This window comes from Callorhinus ursinus, unplaced genomic scaffold (genome assembly GCF_003265705.2).
Source record: "Callorhinus ursinus isolate GAN/ISIS: 27379988/994484 unplaced genomic scaffold, GSC_fseal_2.0 scaffold25, whole genome shotgun sequence".
Taxonomy (NCBI): Eukaryota; Metazoa; Chordata; class Mammalia; order Carnivora; family Otariidae; genus Callorhinus; species Callorhinus ursinus.
This window is the reverse complement of record NW_027397087.1, coordinates 11,582,677-11,597,209: the sequence shown is the minus strand read 5'-3', so window position 1 is coordinate 11,597,209 and position 14,533 is coordinate 11,582,677. Positions and strand designations below refer to the sequence as shown.

The following is a 14,533-nucleotide window of genomic DNA, read 5'->3' as shown; positions in this document are numbered from 1 at the left end:
TAAAGAATACAGGCCTTATACTCCAGAGAGATGATCCTTAGCCTTAGTCAGTTCAATGTTTCCTCACTTCCACGCTTGGGTCTTGCTTTCTTGGCAGGAACTCCTCAGAATTTATGTTGTGCACTGTGTAGGGTTGAGACGGGGCATGTGTTGTTAATCCATCTCACCTCTGGTGATGGTGATGTGAATCATCTGCTCCTGTTGGCACCTGCAGTTTTCCCTACTGTAATATCACCATTTCCTTTTGCAGTTGATTAGCACTTTGTGAAGATGGTGTTGCAAAATTATGCCATCGAATCTCCCATTAACAAGCCTAGCCATCCCTGACAATGAACTACTATTTGACCTGATTGTTGGCCTGACTGTTCCTACTACCTGTACTCCCACTGCATTTATTAGTGATATTCTACTGTGAGGAAGAATTTTCCCTCTTCCCTGTTTATTCTTTCATTTACTGATGTATATTAGTATGGATTCATGGCTTCCTATTTTATTCACGGGTTATAATAAATTGCTATCATTATTTTCATGCATAAATTGATCCAGGTTTGGCCGATGGGACTTCCATTAGGGGGCTGCTGTGATCTTCTGACAGGTCTTCATCATTTTGTGAATACTTTCTTGCTTTCTAAAACAAGATATTTCAGGATTTTTTTGTCTGTTCCTTTCCCCAGCCCTGGAATCAGCCATTTCTCCAAGGAGTCCCGTATTTTAGAGAAGGACGGTATTTGAAAACCAAGATCTGGCTACTAGATGTGCTCATTGCTACTACAGTGTCATGGCTTCTAGACTTTTTTCAGTGGACACACTTAGGAAGTGTATGTATGTATGTATATACATATCCCTGAATTTATATCAATACTTCTAACACCAATAATACATTTCAGGTTTCTTTCAAACTTTGCCTCTTTCCATGTTTTACCTTCTCCAATGGTGAGAAACCTGGCTCTCTCATCCTAAATGTATTTAATTATTTGCTCAGTTTTCTTATTTGCTCACTGTAAACAGTCTCCCAGCCATGTTGATTGTCTCCTCTGTTTAACTGCTATGTATACCATCTCTTCGTTCTTGGGCACCAGTGGGCACAACATCAATGTGCTTCCACGCAGCTTCTTCCTCTCCACTTTAGTGTTCTGTGTCCTTGGGTGTAGGTGGGCATGCTGCCAGATCACCTCCATGCCTCTCACTGCCACTCCTCCCACCCCCTGCCTCTCTGCCTCTCTGCCAGGGAGGAAAGAGAATGAAAAGGAAGAGAAGATGGGGCCGGGGGTAGGGAAAATTGAAAGAGAATGGCAGATTTTCTCTCATGTTAAAAATATCCATCTGACCAACTCCTTTGCCTTTCAATTGCTTCTGAACTGGGTCAGGGAAGGAGGTGTTTTATTGACACTCTCCTTTCACTGCATGCAAAACTCCAACAATGGAATTTAATTCCCTGAGAAGCAAAGATTTATTTATTTTATATTTGGCTATTACCCCAGAGAGACCAGGTGCATTTTCACAAACTGCTTGAAATTCAAACCGTGTGTAAATTCATTCATTCTGCTGCTGGCTGTATGTAGTTCACTTCCTCACCTTAGAAAGTGCTATCTATCCTTATGAACCTACTAGCCAAATTATGTCTCTATAACCTGGGATGGTGCTTGGGGAAATATCTTGAAGTGAGCAATTGTTGAAGTGACTCTGCTCAGACTGTGGCTTGGGGGGCTACCTTCCAAGCAAAGTATAAGGGAAGCAGGGATTTAAAAACCAGCCCATGGTCCTGCCTTTTTGGACACACATTTTTTTAAAGTGTTTATTTGAGCTGAAGTGACATCCCTGACAGATAGGATTGGGTTGGTCAGAAGGCCAATGGGAGTTGGAAAACCAGGGAAGGTCAGGGAGAGGAGTAGGGTGTGGGCATGGGCAAACAGCAGACAGTCTGGACTAAATCTGGAGGTGAGGCTGGGTGCAGCTGGAGGTACTGAGTACTGAGATCACCAGCCAGTGCTGTGAATGAAGAGGAAGGCTGAGCCACAGCTAGAAGCTTTGTGCCCTGTTGTGAGGCTCTGGAAAAGGACCCCCAGGCCTCACTTTCTGTGTAATGCTTGCTTCAGAACTCAGCTTTCTGTGTAATGCTTGCTTCAGAACTATAGCAAACCCCTGTCCTTGCAAGCTAGCAGTGGAGTTCATTGTCAAAGGCCAGAAGGTACTTCTGGTAGTAGGCCTCTCTCAGCCAGCCCCTCCATCCACTTCGCCTCCTCACTGCTAGAGCAGAGCTGCTCTTGTCTCTCCAAGGTAGGGAGTGGTGGTGGAGTGAGCCAGGGAGTTTTGCCACTTGCTTTCTAGGTAAGCTGTCCTCCTTCAAGAAGGAGGATGGGACTCAGCCTTTGCTGGCTCTTTTCAATCCAAGTCTATGGTTTGTTTTTTTTTTTAAGATTTTATTTATTTATTTGAAAGAGAGAATGAGAGAGAGAGCACATGAGAGGGGGGAGGGTCAGAGGGAGAAGTAGACTCCCTGCTGAGCCGGGAGCCCCATGTGGGACTCGATCCCGGGACTCCAGGATCATGACCTGAGCCGAAGGCAGTCGCTTAACCAACTGAGCCACCCAGACGCCCCAAGCCTATGGTTATTGCTAGGAGAAATTCTTCCGGATTTGTAGCTTGTAGATGACTGATTCCAACCTTAGTTTTCAGTAGTGATAAATTATTTCTCCCTATATCCATGCTCTATTGATTATTTCAGTGGACTTTGGGGAGGGAATTGAGAGGCTTCCATACTCTACCACCGTCCTGCTCAGAAGAGTCATACATAGGAGCAGGCAGAAGACTCTTAGGAAAAGCTGTCAGAGAAGTAAGACGAGATGAGTAGAAGTCAATGCCACAAAGGTCAACATGAAGACTAGTGCTCAGCAGTTTCAAAGACATAAAGAATAGACTGGGGGCGCCTGGGTGGCTCAGTCGTTGGGCATCTGCCTTCGGCTCAGGTCATGATCCCAGGGTCCTGGGATGGAGCCCCGCATCAGGCTCCCTGCTCTGCGGGAAGCCTGCTTCTCCCTCTCTCACTCCCCCTGCTTGTGTTCCCTCTCTCGCTGTGTCTCTCTCTGTCAAATAAATAAAATCTTAAAAAAAAGAGAATAGACTGAATCTGGCAATCAGGAGGTGACCGAAGACAGTTGAAAGTACTATTTCAAAAGACTAGAGTGTAAGCTGAGCCTTATGGAGAAATGAAAAGAGCAAACACGACTACTTTTTAAAGACATTTGGCAATAAGTAGGGAGGGGCACCTGGGTGGCTCAGTCGTTAAACGTCTGCCTTCGGCTCAGGTCATGATCCCAGGGTCCTGGGATAGAGAGTCCTGCATCGGGCTCCCTGCTCAGTAAGCAGCCTGCTTCTCCCTCTCCCTCTGCCTGCCGCTCCCCCTGCTTGTGCTCTCTCTCTCTGTCAAATAAATGAATAAAATATATTTTAAAAAGTAACTTAAAAAAATAAAAACATTTGGCAATAAATAAACAGACAAAGAAAGTGACGGGATATAGGTTGACAGGGAGTAAGGTGAAAAGAGGAGGTTTTGTCGGGTTGAGCCAGTAGAGGTCGGCATGGCGCCCAGTGTTGGCAAGCCCCCTCGGCTCCCTGACCCCAGATCCCCACTGCTGTACAGCTTGCTTCATTCCTACTGCGAGGCACAGAGTATGACCTGGGAAGGCAGGTGACCCAGGAGAGATCTCCCTGACTTCCACGCCAGCCTCTGTGACTTTCAATTTAACCTACACCACATTGCTTCTTGCAAATCATGGCCAGCAGTACAACTGAGGGCCCAAAGAGCTGACGAAGTTCTGTTCTACATAAACCCTAGCGACAATGACAATGAACTAACATGTTGAATACACATAGTAGACCTCCACTGTCCTATGTTTGCATAGCTCCTCCAGTCCTCTCAAACTCTCTCTCCTGTGGGGGTATTAGCACTCACATACAGATGAGAAAACTGAGATTAGGAAAGTTCAATTAGCTGTCTAAGTCATAGGGTTGGTAGCAAGAAAGCTGAGGTTCAAAAGTAGATCTTTCTGATTCCAAAGTTTCTTCTCCTTGGGCACCTGAGGCCAAAATACAAACTACAAGCAACATGAAACTTAAGGAGAGACCATGAGTGGCCTAGATTCATAGACAGAAGTGTTATAGGACCAAAGAGAGACAAGTTAGAACCAAATGGGTTTGCCAGATAAAGTACAGAACGCCCAGTTAAACTGGAATTTCAGATAAACAACAAATAAATTATTAGTATAATTACATCCCAAATATCGCATGTGATATACTTACACACACAAAAATTGTTGTTTACCTAAAATTCGAAAGTAATTGGGCACCCTGTATTTTATTTGCTAAATTTGGTAACTATGTGGCCAGACGTGGAAGGTTCCAAAATATACTAAGGAATTTAGACTTTATTTCATAGCTAATATGGACCCACTGAGGATTTTGGCACAAGGGCAGTGACACTGGTAGAGTGGTATTTAGGACCAGCCAGGAGACAATGAAATTCTGAACTATAAGACCAGGATGGTGGAGGAAGAAAAGAAAAATGGCAGAATCTAGTAGCCGGTTAAATATGGACAGATGAAGAATAAGGAGAAATCCAGGATGATAGATTTTCAGGCTGGATGACTGAAAGAATGACAGCTACTGATGGAAAGAGACATGTCTAGAGGAGGAACTGCTTTGAAAATAAAAAGGGACTTTGAGGTGATGCTTGTATATCGAGGTGAATTTTGCAAAAGGAAAGGTAATTTACCTTTTCTTTGGCACTTTCCCCGCGGTACTGCAGAGATGGGATGTTATTACTCCTCAGCCTCATAGCCACCACCCGGCCAGGTCGGTTGAGGACGGAAATTTTCCAACAGATAAAACCGGCATCACCAGCAGATGGCAGTGTCAGGACTTGAAGTCCCAGGCCGCCGGAAACAAGTCTGGGCTTGTTTCCGCTACTCCACACTGCTTCCGATTAGAGATCTAGAAGCCGATCTCCGGGGAAGGCGTGGCGGAAGCTTTGGCTGCGGAGAGTTGGGAAGAAGGAGCTGAAGGGGAGGAAGAGTTTGCTAAAAGGACAAGGAGGAGGAGGACGGGAGAGAACTTGGGAGCATCTCTGGCAAAGAAAACGGCATGGAGAATGGCTAGGAAGTTTCAGCGAGGCTAGCATTTTGAAAACAACAGCATAATGTGATCTTCCTAGCAAACAGGTAGAATAGGATGATGAAAGGACATACAGAAAAGGAATACGGGGCACCTGGGTGGCTCAGTGGGTTAAGTGTCTGCCTTCGGCTCAGGTCATGATCGCAGGGCCCTGGGATCAAGCCTCGTATCAGGCTCCCTGCTCATCGGGTTATCTGCCCCTCCCTCTCCATCTGCCTCTCCCTCAGCTCATGCTCGCTCGCTCTCAAATAAATAAAATCTTTTAAAAAAGGAAAAGGAAAGGATACAGGCACCTTGTCCTCCCGGACCACGCCCACGAGCTCAGAATTACCCTATAGGCAAAGGAGTGTTACCAACCGACCATTGTAAGCAAGACCCACACGACCAGATTTGTGTTTCAGAAGGGTCATGCTGGTGGCAGTGATGTGACAGCTGGTCGGAAGGCCAATTAGGAAGCAGCTGTGATGATCTAGGGGTGAAAGAATGAGAAAGGGAGGCAGAGGAAGTAGAAGTTTGGGAGAATCAATAGGAGGTGGAGCGGAAAGAGATGTGAGGTGACCAAGAGGCCTTTCCCAGGGTGGCTGGGAATGGTGATGATATTTACAAAACAGAGAGAGTGCAGGAGGAGAAGCATATTTGGGAAGGAAGTGTAAAGTTATTCCTCTTTGCATACCTACAACATAACTTAGAGCTGACAGAGTAGAAAAGCCCTAAATGCATGTTAATTTGCATTTGATTTTGGACCTATTTGGTTTGAGATATCATTGGAACACGCAGGGGGAAATGTTTGGCAAACTTAGAAATATAGTTCTAGAAGCTTAGAAGAACAAGAAAGCCTGTGAATTAGCTTTTTTTTTTTAATTTTTATTTATTTATTTAGGGGGGAAGCTGGGGAAGGGGCAGAGGGAGAGAGAGAGAGAGAGAGAGAGAATCTCAAACAGACTTCCCACTGAGCGGGGAGCCCAACGTCCTGGGCTCATCTCACCACCCTGAGGATGACCTGAGCTGAAATCAAGAGTCAGTTGCCTGACTGAGCCACCCAGGCTCCCCTGAATTATCTTTTAAATCAAGACATAAATAAGGGAGTAAAAAAAGTCCATTGACAAAATCCCTGAAAGTACTTAGCATACAAAGAGCAAGTGGTGGTGGGGGGGGGGAAGCTAATGAAGCAAACAGAGAACGGCAGCCAGAGAGGTAGGTAAACAAGGAAGTTTGGTGTAATGAAAACAAAGAGATGAATTTCAAGGAAGGGATTTGCACTTCCATGCTCAAGGCAGCATTTTTAATAATAGCCAGGTGGAAGCAACCTAAAGGTCCATGGATAGATGAATGAATTAAGAAAATATGGTAAATACAACATACAAAGGAATATTATTCAACCTTAAAGAAGGAGCAATACTGTTATATGTTACAACATGGGTGAATCTTGAGGACATTGTGCTAAGTGAAATAAGCCAGCCACAGAAAGACAAATACTGCATGATTCTACTTATGAGGTATCTAAAATAGTCAAATTCATAGAACCAGAAAGTAGAATGGTGGTTGCCAGGGTCTTGGGGGAGGAGGAGAGAGGAGTTGTTATTCCGTGGGTATGAGATTCAATTTTGCAAGATGAAAAAATTCTAGAGAACCTTTTTAACAATGAGCATACGGTTAACACTACCATACTGTACACTTAAAAATGGTGAAGATGTTTTTTTTTTAAAGGGAAAGGGTTGTTTCAAGGGTCTTGCTGCAGAGATGCCCGATGAAATAAGGACTGGTACGCATGTGAGAGCATTTAATAAGGTGGTTGTGATGACAATTCAGTTGCACTTGGCTGTGGAATGAATGAAAGGTGAGGAAGTAGAAAGAGCAAGTGAACTTTGCTTCTCCAAGAAGTTTGGCCACAGAGGATATGGATCTTTCCTGGGGAGCACGACATTAAGGGAGGATAGATTTAGGGCTCACCTTACTTGCATCCATTCTCTCAGGGGTCACAGTTCTTCACTGATTATTGTCTAATGTCCAAAAACTAATTTAATATTTTGTCCAGGTTCCTAATTATTTACTGTAGGAGGACATTTTTCATACCAGTTAATCATTTGTGGGCAGAGGTGAGACTCTCTTTTATAAATTAAAAAAATTTTTTAATCATTTTAAATATAAAGTGGGGAATGAAATCAGGGTAAAAAAGTCAATTACCTTCCAGATCCTCCCTTTTTCAGCATCTCCCTGGGGATTCCAGAAAGGTCAACTTTTATTAGCTCTAGTAGGTAACATTCCCATTCTGCATCCTCATGAACAGGGTCCTGACAGCACCTTCCTGTCTAATAATTTGGCATCCTCCAAACCAGTATTTTAAAAATATTCTTGGTGGGAGGCTCACCTGTGGGGAGGAAGGCAGCAAGGACTGCTGCTGCTGCTGGGGAACAAGGATGCTTGGAGTCCAGAGCTCAGGCCACCTACACCTCCTCCTGCAGCAGAGACTGCCCTGCTTAGGCGATTCTATGCACCGGCAAATGGAAACTGAAACCACCCCTCAAGCAACAGGGACTGCCCTGCAGGACCTCCAGCCAGCCCAGACCACCCACATTGCTTTGAGTATAACCCCCGACTTATGCCTGAGAAGACAGACCATGGTGTAACCTCTAGAATGATTGACAAGTACATTTACTTTATTATCATTCTAAAATCTCCGTCCAAGGAGGAGCACAAGCCTCATTTACATAACCTACAATGTATGTATAGGCATATTTCCTTAAGGCACATACATGGCTTATGCCCGCCTCTACATACGATGACAAGGCTTCCCTATCTAAATATTCATCTTAACCCTAAATAAAAGGAACCCATTCACCCTTGCTTGGGGAGTCATGGCTTTGGAAGTTATTCCCCATGATCTCCTTATTTGCTGCAAATAAAGTTTCCTTTGTGGGACCACTCCCCTGGGCATAGTTTCTATCTGTGACTCACCAAGGAGCCAGCTCACATTGGTTTGATTGCACTATGTCATTATCTTTGTTGATTCTTTCTTCATCTGTGAGCTGGTCTTTAATTGGGCATAACCCTTCATTGTCAAAAGTTTTGTGTAATATTATCACATTTATTTCTAGAAATTCTATCATATATAAGAATTTTAATTTCAATTTCCAGATGATTTATATTTGCATAGAGACTGAAGTATTAAAAAATTACTGGGAGAGGATAGAAATTAGTCTTAAGAGGAAAGGCCCACTTCCTACAGTCACATAGGTCATGAACTGAAAAACTTCAAGGGATGTCTGGAGTGAGAGATGGGTGGTAGATGTTTTAATTTTATTTGTGGTTGGTTCCTAAGTGATTGTTTTGATATTATAATAACACTTTTTCTTACATAAGCATGTAACTACAGGAACTCAGAAATTCACTAATGTGGTCATGAGAAGCTGCTTCCCCCATGATTGGTGATTAATAAAAATTGTTGATTGGTGCACCTGGGTGGCTCAGTCAGTTGAGTGTCCAACTTTTGATTTTGGCTCAGGTCATGATCCTGAGATCATGGGATCGAGCTCCATGCCAGGCTCCACGCTTAATGGGGAGTCTGCCTGAGAGTCTCCTTCTCCCTCTGCCCCTCCCCCACCTTCTCTATAAAATAAGTAAATAAAATCTTTAAAAAAATAAAAATTGTAGATTGAATGACAGAAAAAAATTAAAATATTTTTAATATTATGCAGTGAATATAGAAGAAGCTTATTTTCTTTTAAAAAATTGAATGCCTCTTTCTTTATGCTGGTATGTCAGCTGACCCCATCGGCCTTTCTTTTGAGCTTTCCCAAGGGAAACTGCACTTACAAAAGAACATTATTAAGTGATGTAGAAGTACCAGCTTCCTGAAATACACCCTTCATTTGCTCCTTCAGGGATAGATGAATGAAAAATCATCAGTCTTCCTTTGTCTGAAAATATCTTTAGTTCTCCTTTAGTTTAGCTAGGGATAGAAGTCTAGTTTGACCATTATTTCCCTCAGTACTTTGAAGAATTGATCCCATTATGTTTTGGTCTTTAATTATACTGATGAGAAATTCATTGTCCAATTGCTGTGTCTTTGTAGTTAATCTGTCTTTTCTCTCTTCTGTTGAAATTTTGTTCTTTGTATTTGGAGACCTAAAGTTTTACTACAATGTGTCTTGTTATACATTTATTTTGAGTCATCTTGCTCAGGAGCTGAGAATCCTTGCCTTTCATCACACTGACATTGATCCCAATTATGAGATCTCTTATCCACTATGTCAATTGTCTTGTATATTTGTTTTCTATTGATGCCGTAACAAATTACCACAAACTTAGTAGCTTAAAACAACACAAACTGATTAGCTTACAATTCTGTAAGTGCAACACAATTCAGAAGTGCAACACAGGTCTCTTTGGACTAAAATCAAGGTGTCAGCATGGCTATCCTTCTTTCTGGTGGCTCTAGGAAGGGAATCCCTCTCTTTACCTTTTACAGCTTCCTTCGTTCATACCCTCTTCCTCCATCTTCAAAACCAGCAATGTAGAATCTCATTGACCCTTCTGCTGTTGTTATATTTCTTTCTTCCTTTCTGACCACAGCTGGGAAAGATCCACTTTTAAGGACTCATGTGATTACAATGAGCCCACTGGAACAATCCCAGATAATCTCCACATCCCAAGGTTCCTAAACTTAATCACATCTGCAAAGTGCCTTCTTCCATGTAGGGCAGCATATTCACAGATCCCAGGGATTAGAACATAGACATCTTTGGAGGATCATTAATCAGTTTATTATGCCTTGAGACCTTAGCTTCTAAGGTCTCATCCAATTTTTGCTGGTATTCCTATGGGTATCAAATTCTCTTGCTCCAGCTATTTGGTTGAGAGGCTTGGCTCTCACTTCTACTACCAGTGACCTCTGGGAGAAAGTCATTCCTCCAGGCACAGTAGTCATTGATGGTAATCAAAATTATGATGGTAGTCATCTGGAGCCTTTGGAGTCTCTAGGCTACATGGAGGCAGAGGGGAAAGAGAAAAAATGGCCTGTTCCCCAGCCCCATGGCTATATTTTTCCCCCTGAGTTTTGGAATATAGTGAATAATCCTCGTCTCTTAAATTTTTTCATGAGTTTAGAACTTTTTCTAAAACTAAGCCTTCTTTCCAAAGAAACTCAGAACTAGACCATTGGTTCTAACGGATGAATAAGCCCCATTCTATCCCCTCCTAGTTGTTATCTCCTTTTCCTCTTACTCTACATTCCTGGCACACCTGCCCCACATGCCTACCAAAACAATGAAAGTCCTTGTGCATCTCAGTTTGTGCCTGTGGCTTACCAAAGTGCTGCTGTTCCTTGGGTTCTCGACACTGCCACTTTCTGAATACATCTGGAGGTCAGTTAAGACACCCTTCTATAGAGTGATTGAGTTGATGAAATATAGGTTTAAACAGTGTAGGTGGGAGATTCAGTCCTGGGTTATTTTCCTACAACCAACATTATTCAAGAGAACATCACATCTGAGATATCTCAATCTTTTATCACAAGTAGAACCAAAGTCTCTTCAGATCTGGCTCTGCTTCACTTTTGTCAAGCTCCTTCCTATATTATTCTGATCCCCACATATTCTCAGGTCCTACAATTCTTTTGGAAATTAGGCAAATTCCTTCTGCAGCAGGACATGTCCCCCTGCTCAGGCTGGGCAGAGCTCTGACACTGGCTGTCAGACTGAAGGCCAAAAGGGTGATGGAGGCCTGTCTTGAAGAAAAGAGTCATCTTGCAATGAATCTATTTCAGGTGAGTTCATATATGATCTCTAGGCAAGGGGAGGTTGTTTTCCTCTGTTAAGAGGAAATGGTCTGCTTCTTTTAGGTAAGAAGATTTAGGGACAATTGGGAGCTCAAGGTTCTGTGGCTCAGCCACCCATATATTCATTGTCCAGGTCTTACAGTCTCACATTTTTCCTATCTGGAAAAGACTTTGACATGGGAGACCTGTTGAAACTATGCATTCAATTTCTTTTGCAACTGCCACTCTAAATCTTGAACCAAATTTTCAACAGTGCCTGATTTACTGTTACAAGAGATGGGGGTCTCCTTTATGGTTGCCACAGAAGTCCTCTGGCTTTCATAATGTTCTTACATTGGCAATTAGCTGCTTCAAACTAGTGTGTGTGTGTGTGTGTGTGTGTGTGTGTGTGTGTGTGTGTGTGTGTGTGTATTGCAAGGCTTATAATGCTGTTAGAAGCAACCAGTCTATTCCTCAATTCTTATCATTATCATTTCACCCATACCAATCAAATACAGCATCCACTTGGTACCCCAGTGCCTTATCTTCCACTTGCTCCTCATCCAAATTAACTGTAGGTAAAATCTTTGGTAACAGTGATGCATGCCACTGTATTGCAGAAATTATTATCCACTTGCCATCAGGAAAATCATTCCTGTTGCTTTCAGATAGGTGGGCTATTGACATTTTGGGGGTCTGCTCTTAAAGACCACTTCTGGTGCCAGCATTTTTAACTGAGGGTCTTAAGAAAATGAAGCTTGAAGCAAAAGATTATGTGCAAATGCTTTACTGATGGGTGCAATTCCCCAGGGAGGTGAGAGAGAGAGAGAGAGAGAGAGAGAGAGAGAGAGAGAGAGAGGGAGAGGGAGAGAAAACAGAAGTGAGGTAGTGAAAAAGTAAAAACAACATAAGGGATGTATTACCAAGATGGCCATAACTTCATTGCAAACAGAAGCTGATCTTATGGGCCATCTCCAGAGAGTACTTACAAAGCTACTGCTTCTCAGAACCATCCACCACACAGGAGGCAGAGTTTACAATGCTGGCTTCTTTCTGTCTTCTGTCTCTTACTGGTTGAGTTTTACCATACCCCCAGACTAATGCCCCAGCACTTCTGGATTGTATTACCCAGCCTTACCAGGTAGCTTCTTGGGAAGCCAGAGCCTCTGCAGTCCTGCACGTGTCAGGGCCAGATGGCAATAGTGGCTATGGCCAAGGCTTTATGATTATAGGATGCCTCATAGGGTTTTTGTCAGGACTCAGTCAGGTAGTACCCAGTGCCTGGCATATAGTAAGCACTCAACAAATACTAGTTGTTACTATTAATAGTAATTAAGTGAAATTTTCATGTGTGACTATTATGTGGTTTGAAGGTTATGAGCATTTCTCCCACCCCTTCTAAGACTTTGTTAAGCACCGCTGGACTCAGTCAGCACTCTGATATAGAGCCAGACACATGTGAGTGGTGCAACAATGCCACAGCCTGTGGTCTACAGCAGTGGGAGACAGCCAGGAAGCCAAATGTATTCACAACAAACTCATAATAATGGTGGCCACCCACCTGGTGGGGTGCTGAGCATTTTGCCTTTCTAAAAACATGACTATGATAATGCCTTCCATTTTCTAGCTACCTTAAAAAATTCTTTTAAACTTTTAACTGGTCTCTGAAATCTCCTAAGGAAATAAATTGGTAGAGTTGTTTGTTCTATAAATTATAGCCATGTAGCTGAAGGATATTTTGCCCATTCACAGAGTCATAGATTTGCTTCTGAAACCATGAATACAGGAGCCCTCAAATGTCAAATATCTGAAGGATAATATGTTCTTTGGGAAATTTTCTGCATCATCCTCCGAGTTTGGTTAATCATAAATTAATATCTTTCATTTAATGAATAATTCAAATCTTAGTCTTGTCACCATAGAAAAGAGGACTACCCTCCTCTAATGTTTCTTTATGAGGCATTCAGTGCCGAGGCATAAATGTTTACTTCCCTTGAGGGAATGACAGCTCTTGACAAGTGGAAACATGATTTCAGCAAAGAAATTGCTGTTCTATATGTTAAAAATGGCTTCAATATTCTGCTTTGATTCCTGCTTAAAATATATGGAAAGGATTTTTATAGTCAAAGTAAATCCTCTGTACTGATGAATGTGATAGGCATGAGCCTTGAGACAGTGAAAAAATGAATTTTGGGAATTCAATGAATTTTGGGAATTCTTGCCTTTCTGGAAGCAAGAGCTGAGTTTTTAAAAATAAAAACTGATAGAAGTTATTCAGTCTAATGAAAAATGTAAGCTACAACATGGGTGGTTTCTAATAAATTTCTTACATCATGCTTTTCTTATTGATGACAAATGGTTACCATGAGTGTCTGGTATTTGTGTTGAAATCATATGATGACATAGTTGTCCCTGTTCCCTGATCTACCTCACCCCCCTGAGAACAAATTTGGCTTCTGCTCTTTGGCCTTGTGCCCTAAACATGGCAGGGGGCTCCTGTCATGATGCTTCAAGCCAACCTGAGCAACTACCAACCTCTAGCCCCACCCTTCTGAGACTATCTTTGTCCCAAGAGAGCAGTAGGACATGCAAAGGACATGGAGTCAGGTTCCATCAAAGTAGCAGAGAAATAGAAGGAATATATGACAGAGTTATGCAGGAAGTATTGAACTTTGAGTTGGAAAATATGAAAGAGAAAGAAAGCCAGGAAACCAAGGAGAGAACATTCTTTAAGCATCCTATGTTCCAAGTGCTTTAAAGTTTAGGCATTTAATCTCCACAACAACCCTTTAACAAAGCCATTTTATCTTCATTTGTATAACCGTGAGAACAGAAGGTCTGAGAGGTTGAGGTTAGGCACCTTTTTCAAAGTCACTTAAGTGTATATTTCTTAGCGAAAGTCAGTAGTTTTTTTTTTTTTTTTAAAGATTTTATTTATTTATTTGAGAGAGAGAGAATGAGAGATAGAGAGCACGAGAGGGAAGAGGGTCAGAGGGAGGAGCAGACTCCCTGCCGAGCAGGGAGCCCGATGTGGGACTCGATCCCGGGACTCCGGGATCATGACCTGAGCCGAAGGCAGTCGCTTAACCAACTGAGCCACCCAGGCGCCCCGAAAGTCAGTAGTTTTGTGTGCTGATTGTGTACTTAGACGGGTGTACATGAGACAGTGGTAAGAACGAGATTGGAAAGCTAGATTTCACTCAGACAGTGAAAAGCCTTAATAAACCATGTCCTTTTCACTATACAAGGCTGGCTTAGGTCCTTGTTAGCTCTGTAACCAAGAGCAAGAATTTAACCTCTCTCTGCCTGAATTTCCTGGTCTGTAAAATGGAAGGGTGGGGAGTGACACCATCACACCTACCACAGAAGGTTTCCTTAGTTCCAATGAGTTAGTGTAGGGGCACCTGGACGGTTCAGCTGCTTATGCATATGACTCTTGATTTCGGCTCAGGTCATGATCTCAGTGTCATGATCTCAGGATCATGAGATGGAGTCCAGTGTCAGGCTCCATGGAGGGTGTGGAACCTGCTTAAGATTCTCTCTCTTCTTCTCCCTCTACCCTGAAAGAAAGAAAGAAAGAAAGAAAGAAAGAAAGAAAGAAAGAAAGAA

At 42.7% G+C, this 14,533-nt stretch overlaps 1 long non-coding RNA gene across 1 annotated transcript in view; it reads left to right on the top strand.

The window, feature by feature from the left end:
* Positions 1 to 10,804: 10,804 nt before the first annotated feature.
* Positions 10,805 to 14,533, top strand: part of LOC141369995 (uncharacterized) — a 22,887-nt gene continuing 19,158 nt past the window's right edge. The window contains exon 1 of the long non-coding RNA XR_012373615.1: positions 10,805 to 10,933. This is a non-coding gene — a long non-coding RNA (uncharacterized lncRNA). The remainder of the gene's footprint in view (positions 10,934 to 14,533) is intronic.